The 14,432-nt window shown below is 35.3% G+C and overlaps 1 protein-coding gene across 4 annotated transcripts in view; it reads right to left on the bottom strand.

The window, feature by feature from the left end:
- TBC1D5 (TBC1 domain family member 5) overlaps nucleotides 1–14,432 on the bottom strand; it is a 322,975-nt gene that overhangs the window by 252,944 nt on the left and 55,599 nt on the right. For 3 of the 4 annotated variants that reach the window (XM_032991381.2, XM_032991382.2, XM_032991384.2), the window contains exon 3: nucleotides 3,839–3,964. The exons of the other annotated variant lie outside the window; for it this stretch is intronic. The gene's annotated coding sequence lies outside the window, so the exon portion shown is untranslated. The remainder of the gene's footprint in view (nucleotides 1–3,838; nucleotides 3,965–14,432) is intronic. 4 annotated transcript variants of the gene reach the window in all.

Here is a 14,432-nt window from a genome sequence, read left to right as displayed (position 1 = left end):
TAGCATTTAGGATCACCTAAGTTAGCAGTCATCTCTTACTGAAAAAAACCCACAAATAAAAGTCTTCTGATCAGGTTATAGAAACACCCCTTGTTACCACTGTGATGCTTCTGCAAAAGTTTGAAGGTCAACAAAATGCAGAAGAGATGACATATAATGAAACTATATTAAAGAGAAATACTTAATAGTAAGCAGGTAACAGCAAAGGCAAGAAGTTGCTGTCCTCAAGTAGAATCATAGACTGGTTTGGGTTGGAAAGGATCTCCAAAGATCACCTAGACCAGGGTGCTCCCAGCCCCACCCAACCTGGCCTTGAACCCTTCCAGGGAGTTGGCATCCACAACTTCCCTGGGCAACCTCTGCCAGTGTCTCACCACCCTTATTATAAAGAATTTCCTCCTTATATCTCATCTAAGTCTACCCTCTTTTAGTTTAAAACTAAAGGCCTAAATCCCTACAGGCTCTGGTAAAAAGTCTCTCTCCATCTTTTTTTTAAGCCCCATTTAAGTATTGAAAGGCAGCAATAAGTTCTTTCATAGTACTGGGATTTCCAACTAGTGAGGCTGGTTTCCCTGTTAAAATGAACTATAAAAAAGGCACCAAGTACAATGCAAAAAGCTCTGCCAGACCTGGCTGGGCTCTGTCCAAGGCCAGCTCAGGCTTCGGGGCCACACTGCCCAAAAGAAGGCTCAGGGGGCAGGGGCAGGGGAGATGCCGCGGACAAAGATCACTGCCAAAGGCAACCTGAACTAACAAGGATGTGATGCACTACCAATTTTGTCAAGTGAGGACCAGCTCCATAAAGTGGATAAATCCTGACATGGCATGAAGAGAGAAGAAAGGATGTCTGAAGAGAATGGGCTAATAACAAACAGTAGTGCTATTTCTCACCAGGAGAACCTAACAGCTACTGAAAATAAAGCTATGGGAATTACTAGTCCTGAGGTGATATTATGTACCCTTATGGGGAACTGATATAATTTCATTCTAGTGCTTTGCAAAATAACTCTCCATCCTGGACCTGTTCTTCCATTCTTTGAAGCTCCATCTCCTGCAAGTTTTGCTACATCTGAGAAAAAAGTTCTTAGCTTATGGGTATCCCTCTATATGTCCAATCTCTGCAATACAGCCATCAATTAAACACAGGCGCATGGACCACCTACACTGTAAGAACAGCAAAAACAGAAACAGTGCAATGAACGTGTGTTGGATGGTTTTTTTGAAAGGCTTGAAATGTTCTGCTTATACAGATGTGTGATGACCTCTATGAGCTGCGTAACAGTGTAACAAATGGGTAATTTAGTTGCTCCACAAACCACAGATTCTTGTAATATTTAAGAAAAGATGCCATCTGTAACATGATTGCAAGTCACCAGATAGTGTTTTGTAGACTGACACAGAAGTTTATTTGAACTTAAAGGAAGTAACTGACAAATTATAAAATGCCACCTATTCCACAGACTGTAAGAAAATACATTAAAATCACTTGAAGACTGCTTCTTCGAAAGCACTGCATTTCAAATTATGACTTTCTGTAGTATTTAATTATTTGAGATATTTCCTCTGAAAAATATAGTTCATGTTTCCTGATGTTTCATAACCCAGTTTATAAAATGAAGACTTTAGAGCCAGGCTGCAAGACAATTAACAACTATTATAAAGGATTTAATTATTCCTGAAGTCAAAGGAACTATGTTTAAAGCTATGCAGTACTTCAGTTTCTTTACAAATCATTTCAACAGTGTCCTGGTTGGGGCTGGAATAGAGTTCCTGTTCGTTCTGGCAGCGGGAGGAGTGCTGCAGCACAGAGACCCCAGGGGCTCCCCAGGCCCCAGTGCCCTCACCTGTGTGCGGGGGCGGGGGGAGCACAGCTGGAGGGCTGGGCCCCGATTGGCTGATATGCCGTGTCATGTGACACTGTGCTCACTATATAAAGGCAGGAGTGGGCCGAGAGGGGCTTTCACTCCCGGGTCTGTGGCTGTGGGGCCTTGGTGTTTGGGATCGCCGGCCGGGAGCAGGCGGGGGTCGGTTGGCGGGTGATGAGCAGCTGTATGGCACATCACCCACTGATACTGCTGTCAGTGTATTATTCTGTTACTGTTATTAAACTGTTTTTATCTCAACCCGTGAGTCTCCCTTTGCCCCTCCGATTCCCTCCCCACTCCCAAGTGGGGGGAGGGTGGGTGAGCGGCTGTGTGGCATTTAGCTGCTGAGTAGGCTCAAACCACAACAAACAGTGAAGCTTGTTTGATCAGTTTCATTATTATGTCAACATAAAAAAATCTGAAATGCAAGAAATTGGAAAGTGTTAAATAAAATCAATCTTGAAGAAGACTGAAATAATTCCAAGCAGAGGGAAATACAGCAAAATAAGTAACTGGCATTTACAAATATTTTGTCTTCAGATAAGTTATTGGTCTTAAGTAGAGGTTTAAGAAATTAGGAATAATAAGTGAAACACATGAAATATAATTATTTTCTATATCATTATCATCTCATTTTTTAATTTCACAAAGTTGGATGAAATGAAAAATGATCTTGGTATAACCTATAACAAGTGGGTCTAAACACTTGAAAAAGTTGGTATCATACAACCATCCATGCACGCACAAGAATAAGCCACCAAAAGCACAAGTCTTTACTTCTCAACTCTTTTTGACAGTTCCAAAATTCAGGCACACACATCCAGAAGAACTTTCTGCCCCATGTCTGGTCAGTAAAGAAATTGAGGTTAACCTTTAATTTTTAATGTCACCTGCAGCCAGTGACTGCTTTTTCTAATGCAAGTGACAGATAAACAGCAAAACACTCCCAAGATGATACACAAAGCACCACACACCATAAGTGCATTTTTATTTTTATACCAACTCAATTTCTCAAATGGATAACCAATGTTCCTACTAATTTACATTAAGAATTGAGTGAGGCATGAAAATTGTTCTGATGCATAGGCTCTAATGTACTGCACAGTGTTCTGTACTTCACTGCAACACTGGAAAAAACTAACTACACTTAAAAGGTACAGAAACTATACATACAAAAACATAAGCACATATATGTCTTACAAAATCCCTTCGGAAAGGGTTTTAAATTATCCAGAGCAGTATGAAGGAAAAATAACTAAAGTCACTGATGGAAGTCAGTAAAAGCAAAAAATTGTTCCTATAAAAATTGACTTTCTGACCTTTAATCTCTTGAACTGGTGTTTTTCTGTAGACCAATACTAGTACTCTACATCTACATTGCTAGCGCTTCAACTTCCTAATTCCTTTATACAATTCTATCACCTTAACATTTGCAAGGTAATTCCAAACTAAACAGAGGGAATATGGCAAATTGAGGTAATATAATCTAGCTATTTAAGGCAAAATTGGCAAGTCTTTAACAGCAAACACTGTATCATTACTAAACACTGCCATGTTGTTAATGTAAGGAGAGGTTTGAATTAGATGGTGAATTGCCCCTCCAGGTCGGGACTTAGGGCATATTATGGGAGAAAGCAAAGAAAAGCTCCCACTGACACTGGCTATGTTTCAGCAGTTCTGTAGAAAGCAGATTTCAACACAGTTATTTGTCACTTTTAAAACCAAATACTACAGTCAATATTTTCACTCGTCTTTTAAAATGTAATGTAGTAAAGTGAGGAGAAAAGCATCTATGTTCATAAAATAATATGGTGGGTTTTTTTATTTTACAGAAAATAATTTCTGGACAACTACAGGAAAGACATCACAAATATAATTTTTATAAACACTAAATGTGTAATTATGACATTAATGAAAATGAGGCAAACTCAAGTGTTTGGTTTTTTAACAAAAACATAGAAAAATTAACTCACATAGTGGCAGGTGCTCAAATGCAAAGGAGACAGTTGTCCTTGAGTGATATTCTCCACACATTCAACAGTCAAGTAGCGTCAAGGAACCTGGAGTAGCAGTCCAGGTACCAGGCTTCTGGAATTGACCTTTGGATGGAGAATAAAAATGCTTGATGAAAAAACACTAACACCATTTTTAATTTTTAGTTTGACCTAAAAGGATCCAAGTCACCTAAGGCATTGGATTACTTCTGGAAATTTCCATACAACAAAAAGTCAAGTGACCAAAACTAGTATTTTTTTTTTTTAAGTCAAGTAAGTATTTCACATAATGATGTAACAGGAGAGAGAGAAACAACATGTGAAATATGTCCACATGGTTCAGTTTATTCAATATATTTATTGGTTCAATTTATTTATTTTTAACTTGAGCATTATGATGACTTCTTCAGTATTCAAACTGAAATTCACATCAACACGCAATTCCTGGCTATTTCTCAGCACTATTTTCAATTCCTCCTCCTGTAACTGAACTTTTTAAAAACATGTATTTTACAAATTTCAGCAACTAGATGCTGTTAGATGAATATTCTAGAAAGAGGTTAATTAATTACTAATAAAACTGTACAGGATTCAATAGCACACTGCAGCTGGTTATACACACACTAAAAATGTTCAAGGTTATGGTTCTAAGAAAAATTTAACAGATCAAATTCCAACAATTGATCAGACATTTATATTTTATTAACTCTCTTTTAATGGTTTCAAAATGCACTTGTAAATCAAGATTTTTTTTTTTTTTAATCTCTCTTCAAAACATGTTCACGGAGAATTTTTCAACTATTGTGAGATAATTAAACTCTACTCATATAACGATGGAATAAACTGCTATTTTAAAACAATTTTTCCTATTAAAAACATGCAAAGCTAAAAGTGTTGAGTTGGAAACAGCATCTTCCCTTTTTTAAAAGCTGGCACTTTACTCTGTTCCTACAGTGTTTCCATCAGAAAACCTAAGAACACAACCATATAGACACAATTAAAAAGAAAAAAAAAAAAAGTCCTAGGAGACACTGATTTTGCAGGTAAGTACTCAAATATCTCCTGCAATCTGACCAATGTTGTCAAAACAAATTAAACTGCATTTAGAAATAAACTATGAAAAAACAACTCACTTTGATGGAATAAATTTTGGGATTTATTTTTAAGAAATTAAATTAAACACAGTTCTCTACACAACAGTATATTAAACTCTCCCAACTAAATAGTGGTTTAGTTTTTTGTTTGGTTGGGTTTTTTTGCTTTTGTTTTTGTTTTTTTTTAATTTGGATTAGCTTCCTAGTTGCAATATACTAGCATATAAATGTATTTTTATTCTAGAGCATACTTTGAGTTATTAAGCCTGGCATTAAATTTTGTAACAAGATGTAATATATCTAATTCGAGATGGCTTAGAGTATTCCTGTATTACTTATTAATATGTTAAGTGAATGTTGGGACAATTGATTTCAACGAGGTTTTGTGACTAAAACATGTGACAAAACACAATTTTCAAATTACATAGTCCATTTGTCATAACTACTGCTCTAATTTCTATAGGTGTTAACAAATTAAGCAAAAAAAGCTGCACTAACTAAATAAAGAACAGTAGCCAATTCAGAATTTAAAAGCAACCATCAGCATCACTTATACACAGCCATTAGCAAAGTATCTTTACTGCTTTTCCTTGCTCTTTTGTTTTCCTATTTCCTTCTTTTGTTTTTTATACCCTCCTTCCTGCATTTTCCCCTTAAATAAACCAAAGTCTGCAAATAAAGGACAGTGAATATGTATATTTGCAGAGGACTTACTACAGTAAAACCATAGTCCTGTACTGAAGTAATAATGAATAATAACAAATGTATTGCTCAGGTACCACAACAAGTCAGTTCAGTCACAGCTGGATCCAATCAGTGACTGGTTTGCTTAGCAAGATCAATATATTTAACATACTAATCCTGTAAATTATTAGTGAAACAACAGAAACATCCCCAACCAATGGCTTAAGTAATGTTTATGTAGCAAAAGAAATAGAAAATATTACTCTATATAAAGTTCTGAAAACAGAGGTGATGACAATGTATTTCGTATCAGTGCAGCACAGTGATTTTCACATTATTCCTACAGCTGTGATAGTAGTTTGCAACAAGATACACTGCAGAACAGCCTCTATCCCTGCACTGATGTCTTCTGAGCTATGAACAAGTCAATTAGAGTATGGAGAATGGGAAAAGCTTGTCTCTCCCTTTAAGCATTTGGACTAGATGAAATAAAAGACAGACTTACTGTGAATATGAAGAAAATTATATCAGTGGAAATAAAAAAATTAAGATATGAATTAGTTGCTGAAATAATTTACAAAACAGAATACGGCATTGGGTTAAGATTTGTGTAACGACACAAGATGCAACGATTATTCTTCTTGAAAAGTAAGAGAGAAAGTAACTTGACTACATGAACTAGAGAGTATCAGTAAGCAGAAACAGGAAAAAATTGTATTTCAGCAGAGGTGATGACACCTTCATGTAGACTGCTCACTTTGTCTCAAGGATCCATACTAGACCTTTCTGGAAGCTACATGGGGACTACAGAAATCAATACCACGGCAAAGGCAGACCACCTGACAGACTTCTTGAACGTTATTTACAGAAAATAGCTTTCAAAATATGAATACAGAGCTTTCCTTACTTGTGTAGATAGATGTCTGCATACCCACACAGGATGGAGGAAAGCAAGAGTTCAGTCTCATCATATGCTAATAGAAACTAACAACCTAACAACCAAAGTTACTCCAATGTTGAACGAATGAGGTATCAGGAAGAAAATGCAGATAGTTTAACTTAAACTTCTAAATGGAAGTATTCAGTAAAGCTACATTGTGCAGCTAACAAAATAGGCACAGTAATACATACTTCCCAAGGGAGTCTTTATGTTTCCCATGGCCCACTGGTCCTAAAACGATGCTCCTGCTTGAAAGGTTGAGAACGTGAAAACATCCCAATGCTTTGCCACTTGTTTGCAGTAGGTCTTATTTCGCTATCCTTTCAACATACATTAAACTAAAGCCACTTAACGTGGCAGGGGGAGGGAAAGGCAGTGGAAACAAAGAAAAGAAACCAGCTTAATTTTGCTATTCTGTGTTCTTCCTCACTCAATACTGTTTCCCTCAAAAAGAAATTACATAAGAATAAATGTAGCAAATCATATAAATTCCCTTGATATTTCACTATTTCAGTAAATACATTTGATTCTCTTCTCATCAAGACTCAATGGTGTTTCAAAGATCGATGCTGCATCTAAACCTCAATGCTTCTCACAGTCTTTCCATTTAAGTAAACTTTAGATTACACTTTCTGAATAGCCACATATTACTTTTTTGACATCTGTCCATCATAATACTGTACAAGCATTAAAAACTACAAATATTAAAACTAACATCAAGCTGGACTGAAAGCATTTTAAGAGGAAATTGTTTAAAAATAGCGAATGTGGCATGCTTAAAGTATGAAATTTGGTTACTGAAAAGAGTCTAGGAATGTCCCACTTCTCCACTGCTTCTCAGGTATACACACACACATAGCAGCATTTTAAGATGCCAGAAGCTGAGTAAGATACTCACTTGTATAGCTCTATTAAATCTGTGAATGCAGGAGCTGCTGCATTTCACAGTCTATTATTTATATGACAGAATGAAGATCTGAAAACATGAAATATAGCCTTAAATTATTCACTTATTCTTTTCACAAAAGGAAAAACCGTCAATCTAACACTAAAAGACTTCAAGCATATTTCTAAAGGTTTCGTGAAAATTGCCTTATTTATCAAAACTTTATTCCCTCCGTTTGTTCATTAAATACTGTAGCTTTGCATTAAGGTCAAGCAGTGTCAACCAATTACTGTTGTTGGAAAAGTCCCACTTCCTTAATACTCAAAGAAACCATGGTATATAGTGAATTATTTTAATAGGCGAACTGAACACTGTTTACCCAAAGTACATTTCAACCATAAAAATGTACTTTAAGGGTTTCTATCAACAATCAATTATAGTACTATTTATTATCACAGCAGCATTAAGGATGATTCTTTGTCTGCTTAAATGCCAGCCTTAAAAAATAATACCTCTATTTTAGCATATTCAGCAATATTGTGTTCATAGCTCATACTAAAGAATAACAAAAATTAAGTGACCTATAAAGCAAACCGAAAGGTAAAAGATAAACCACTGAATTTTAAAGAGACAATATCAATTGGTATAAACATTCTGGCTCCTGTCCTCACTCTTTATTGGTGGGCAAGAGGGCTCAGCTCATATGACAGACCTGAAAAAAAATCCACCCTGCTTTCACTGCTCCTAATTTTGTAGTTTTATTTTAGGGTAAAATTCCCCATCTTACAATATACAAGAAGAAAAGGTGAACAGATGAATGACAGATTTTAAGTGGTTATGTACAAATTTATTAAACACCAAAAAAAGGCTGCCCATGGGCCATCATACCAAATACCAAAGCGACAGTCATTCAGGATAAAAATATTTCCGTAAAATGTTTTGAAGTAACAATTTGAGATGGAGTCCCCCCCCATGAGTTTCCTCAACCCATTTTAAAGGCCTGTGGTTCAAAAGGCTAGAATGATGGTTTTAGTATGTAATCACTGCTAACTTTACGCAAGCAAAATTTTTCATCTCATTTCCCTTTGGAACTGACCTCTTTACTCCCATTCCACCTAGTTCGTAAGATGTGACGAAAGAACACTTAATTTTCTGATTGTAACCTTGGAAATCATAATGCTATAAGAGCCTAACCGTGCCTTTCTGAAGTTACAAAAGAAGCAAAACCAACACAAATTTCCTCTAAACATTCTGTCAGCTTGTCTCACTAGAAAAAAGTTTTCATCCATGTTCTGTATCAGTGATCAATGAGAACCTACAACAATACAAGACACACGTAACGGTTGCTACAAACAAGAAGAAGAAAAAACATAACAAAATGAATGAAAAAAAAAACCTGAAAAGAGTCATACTGAAAATTATGGAGGAAGAGACATAACAGAGTAGGATCTGTTGTCTCATTCCAAATAAAGAAAATTTTTAAAAGTAGAAAAGAAACCCCAAAACTATAAAATTTAGAACGAGCTCTCTCCTGTACCAGCAGGTGGGACAAGTCCCACTTAAAAATTCCAGTCCACCACTAAAACCTGAAAAACTTTTAGAACCAATTATTGCACAATCAAATTTCTAGAAGAAGATATAGTAAGATAAAGAAAAAAATATAGATCCCTTCAAACTCATGCGAATTACTTCACTCGAAGGGCGCTAACTGGCTTCATGGATGAGAGGTAACAGTAGATGTGATACAAGCTTGAGATTAGGGAGATTTTAAACATGTTCTGCATTGTCATTGTCAATGTAACAAAATAGTGTCCAGACATAATCACCATAAGCTAGACACAAAAATGATTGAAATCAGAGAGCAGTTGCTCTTGCAAAGAGATTTTCAACAGCTCTGTCAAACTGGGCATACATTTCAAATGGATCCCAGAGACATCTGTTTAGATCTGTTTCTGTCTGGTAGTTTCATAAGAATTCTAGTGACTCGAAGGCAGTGTGGTTATAAAATCAGCAGAGAATGCCATGCTGGAAGAAACCAGCAGCAGCTCGGAGGACAAGATCTGATTTCTGAATGCTTTTGAAAAATGGGAGATATGGTCATAAATCAACAAGGTGGTTCAAAGACAAATCCAAAGTGCTACATTTAGAAAAGATGCATCATAGACATGAATACAAAATGAACCAGCTATAAAACATTACACAGGGAATCAATGGATTGAGAATAATACAAATCGAAAGAGTAAATTTTGTGCTATCTTTCAAAAATACATCTCACTGAAACATGTTGGCAAGCATGTGATGTGTACGTGGGTCAGAGCGTGCATGCATGCATTCACATGCATGTGAAGAGCTGATATTTACTTTTTTCCATTTCTTACAGTGTTTTATGCTGTTTTAGACATCGTAATTCTTAGAAACGTGTAGGCAAACTATGAAAAGTCAGTGGGAGTGTGACTTCTAGGAGTGCTGGGGTATTTCACTCACTGAAGCTTCTCAAGAAAAGGTTTGATCAATGTACTTGATCCTGCTGCAGGATAGACTGAAAAAGATGGTAATCGGTGATCTTTCATTTCTCTAATACCAGTCCTCCTGCCACATGCAGCCACAGTGAGAGACTGATGAAAAAGGAAGGCTGCCTCTGGGAATCTTCAACAGCATAAGCTCTTTCACTTACCTCCTCCTATCTTCAAACTCCCATACTCAAAACGATCACATCAACTTCCCTTGCTACCAGACAGGTGGAGAGATTATTACGCTGTGTAGTTGCTTTTAAATTTCCTCAACATGAGCCAATACCAGATTGAGCACATCTGTGGGTAACTTTTCCTGTTTTATTATTTTTTGGCTAAAATTACCTAGCATTTCATGGAAGAAAAAATGCATCACTGATCATTTTTATTTTCATGTTACATGTGTGCCCTTAAAAGGATCACGAACAGCTTTGTATATGAAAACCTAATGTAGAAATAGTACAGTTAAAGAAATTATATCCTGAATTACACAACACAAAACCGAAGTGGTTTTAGAAGGCCTCCTTTCCCCGTGCTGGCTTCTTCAGTTATTTAATGGATAGCTCTTAATAATTCCTTACCTGATGTCCTGTAATAACAATGGAAAATTGTTTGCAAAAAGGAAGTGGCAAGATAATCAACAGTTCTGTGAACTAAGAGAACAATCTTCAGCTTTATGGGACATGCCATTTCAGTGTAGTGGATCAGAAGAAATGGACCTTCTGTACTGATGAAACCATCCTAGTGAGGATAGAGAGAATAAGCTCTGCTTTTCTAGATCCATCAGCTCTACTGGATAACACTAGCCAGCAGTGGGAGATAGGGAGGTGGGTTGTACGATAAGGAACAGGCTAGAGGCAAGAAGAGCTGTTATAATTATAGCTGGGAACACAGAATTTGTTAAAGGAAGTCTACTGTATAATTACATTTGAAAATTTAGCAAGATGCCCAGAGGCTGGCTTGCAGCTGTCAGGAACTGGTAATGCTAGAGTTCTGCTCAGGAGGCAACAACTACTGCAGCTAAGGACACCTCCCTGTAGTTGAGCTGACTTTGATAAGGCAAAGGAATGACTTCAGCTAAAATTAGTAAAATTACACAACACATGAGATTATACCCATTCTCAGTAAAAAGTGTCCAGGGATTAGGCAATATTTTAAAGGATATTAAATGTAAATCTGCTGGTTTTGATACTACAGTAAGTATAGTTTTTGAATGAATGACAAAGGTAGCATTTTGTGAATTGCATATTTTATTTAATAACAGTTAAAATTCAGGTGGGTTTTTTATGATATTAATTCACAATCAAATTAACCTCATCTACAGGTTATTATCAGCTTGCATACAAAGCCATAGTTCTTACTTTGGTTTATCTAGCCCAGTCAAATGAAAATGAATGAGTGAAATACAGACAGAATGCAAGATTAAAAAAAAAAAAAAAAAAAAGACAAAACCAAAACCAAAATAAATCTGTATATCTGTTTCTTCTTTGGATTTAGAACTGAAGTGATCTTGATACTGAAAAACAAATGGTAAACTACAAATATTTACCCAAAGCAGTAACCAGCACGCAAGCTGATCAAGTATGAAATATTATTAAGTCATTTTGGAAAAAAAAGGTAGGATTACACAACTGAGAAAATTGCTCATTTTATATGAAGTTAATGATTCTACTTTAAAAAGTATATTCTGCTAATTCAAATACTAGCAAACTAAGTGCTGAGCATGTTGAAAATTATCCCCAACCATAAGTATTACTGGTATTTATTTAACACACATCCAGATAAAGAATTGAGCAATAATCACAATACAGTCATAAATTTGACCATATTTGGAATTTTGGAAGAATTCAAAATTATGTCATTATATTATCATCACAAGAACATAAAAAGCTCTAGAAGACAGAGCAGAGACTGCAAGAATAAAACAAAACTTTATAGTAGAATTATTTCTAAATGCTATGACAGCTGCTTCTTTTATTTCAGACTTACACTTTTATGAGAAATTTAAGTATATATGTCTACTTGGCATTATGGGCTGTAAGGAGACCAAACCGAGGGTTATTTCACCTTTAATTAAACGAGCTACTGCTTCCATTTTGAAAAGGTGAAGATTGAAGAAAGTGCTTAAATCCTCAAATAATGTCTAAGTGCTGAAATCATAAGTGCAGGCAGCACATCAACTATTCCATATTTGCTCCATCAGCCTAAAGATATTCTTGTTTGATGCCTCATTATTATAATCAGTTTGAATGCTACAGTTGTCTCTTCTATAGAAAGGCAGAAATATTGAGTACTGTTGGCTTTGCTCACTTAGAAAAATGTTCTCAACTTAAGAGTAAAAGGTTCCTTTCTGTGCTTCAAGTCTGGCTTTTGGCTCAGTGTAACAGGACTGCTTTTCGCTTCATTTGAGAAGGGGGGGGAACCTAAGAAATCGGCTATTTTATACAAATTTCTCTCCTCTAATTTTCATTATATGAAGATGGGCGTTTGAAGAATGATCATTTCAACAAGAGGGGTACCTTCTGAACATATCAAGTTTCTGTTTTACTTTTACAGATAATTAATCTTTACAATTTAATTTACTCCTCTGCTTTCATTTTGAAAGTAAAACACAGCCACTTGAAAAAATCCAGTCTTTGAAAGACATACAAATTAAAGTATGTTTTTCAAAAAGAGAAATTAAAAACTCATTTTGAAAGAAACTTCAGGAGAACAATACCGATTTCTGACAGCGACCTAGGTTTTTTCAAATGTGTTTTTTATAGGACAGTCTAACTTCAAATATTCTGAGCCTTGGTCAATTCTGGTTGCACAGGTATTGCAAATGTAAAAGAAAAACATCAGGCTTCATATTGATTTTCTCTACTTCAAGCATAAGACTCCTATGTTGGCTTTTGTCATATTCATCTATATAACACTATATAATGCAGCTTTAAGGACTGCAGTGATCCCTTCAGGAATGTACTGAGAAGAACTCAGTGTTTCATCTAAAATATTACTGTAGAAGAACAAAACCGATTTCATTAAATAGTTAACCTTATGCATCAACAATTCCACAGTAAAATATAAGGAAGCAAACTACATGAAATTGCTGATGGTTGCATGTTCTTGCTGTTGCTCTGGACAAAGAAAATCACCAAAATCTATAGATCTTGGGGGCACTTTTACCTTTATTTTAATACAAAAAAACCCAAACAGCACAAACATAAAAACAAAACAGAAGAAATAAAAGTCAAATTGACCGTCCCTGCTAGCACATAACACAAAATGAACACTGCTTACATTTGTAGAAAACACACTCTTCCCAAAATATGAACCTTTTAAGCAAAAAGCTTTCTATGGAAATAACATTTTCCAATACAATTGATAAGTGCTAGTTCCCCAACTACCAAAAAAATTAATGAAATCTGGCTGTGGTTCCAAGTAGCTCTACTACTTCTGCAATGTGATGTTTCTATCATCACAAGAGTGGTGTATATTCAATAGTTTTAACACACAGGGATGTACAATACCACAATTTTAATGATGAGTCCTGAAGACCAGTCCCACCAAAGCTCAAGGGCTGTGAATCAGAAGAGGGTTTTCTGTATCTCTGCCAAAACTTGTTTTGACTCTGCATGTATCTGTACATATATACACGAGACTATCCTGTCTTTTAGATAACTATCTTGAAAAAGAATATTTGCCAGTTTTATCTTTTAGGTAAGGAGTTATGACGTCTGTTACTCTTATCACTACAGGTATCAATTTATATTTATGATATATTACTATTATTATATGTATTATATTTATTATTTATTATATATTAATATATTATTAGCACTTATCTATGTATCTATTCACTGAAGCCAACAATTTTCAAAAAAGTTGCACAGCACAACACAACTAGATATATTAAATCAACATTTACTAGAGTTTTAAGATGTATGACCATTTTTATGAGGTTCAGGTTATCCATCCACATGAGGGCATACATTAACATAATGGTATTTACAATGGGAAGAAAACAGCCTACTGTTTCTAAAATTGCTTTCAAATATTTTGCCTCTATTCTTTTCCTCATAAAATAGGGGATGTCAAAGAGCATATAAAAATTCCTAAATTAAGGAAAGAAAAACAAGAATGCACATTATATATAAAGTAGTAATAGGCAGAGACAACTTCACTGGGCTGTGACATATGACATCTGGTAGACTATTAACATAATAAATGGGAAAGGTAGGTGAGATTCTGTCAACAGTAAGGTATGAAGAAATGCATCTTCATCAGAATGACAAACATATCTGCCTTTAACAAACATAGGTCAAACTGAAATTCAAGTCTCTATGAGTTAAATATTTTTACTTTATTTAATCCCCTCTTCATTTGGATTTTAACAATTTCACTGAAGTATAATGTCTTCATTTATCAGAGATGTATTTATGCAATTTCATTTCTTTTTAATGAGGATAATTTAAAC

The sequence above is a fragment of the Tyto alba genome, unplaced genomic scaffold, assembly GCF_018691265.1.
Source record: "Tyto alba isolate M040663 unplaced genomic scaffold, T.alba_DEE_v4.0 Super-Scaffold_38, whole genome shotgun sequence".
NCBI lineage: Eukaryota > Metazoa > Chordata > Aves > Strigiformes > Tytonidae > Tyto > Tyto alba.
The sequence above is the reverse complement of the archived record's forward strand: the minus strand, read 5'-3'. Positions and strand labels throughout refer to the sequence as shown.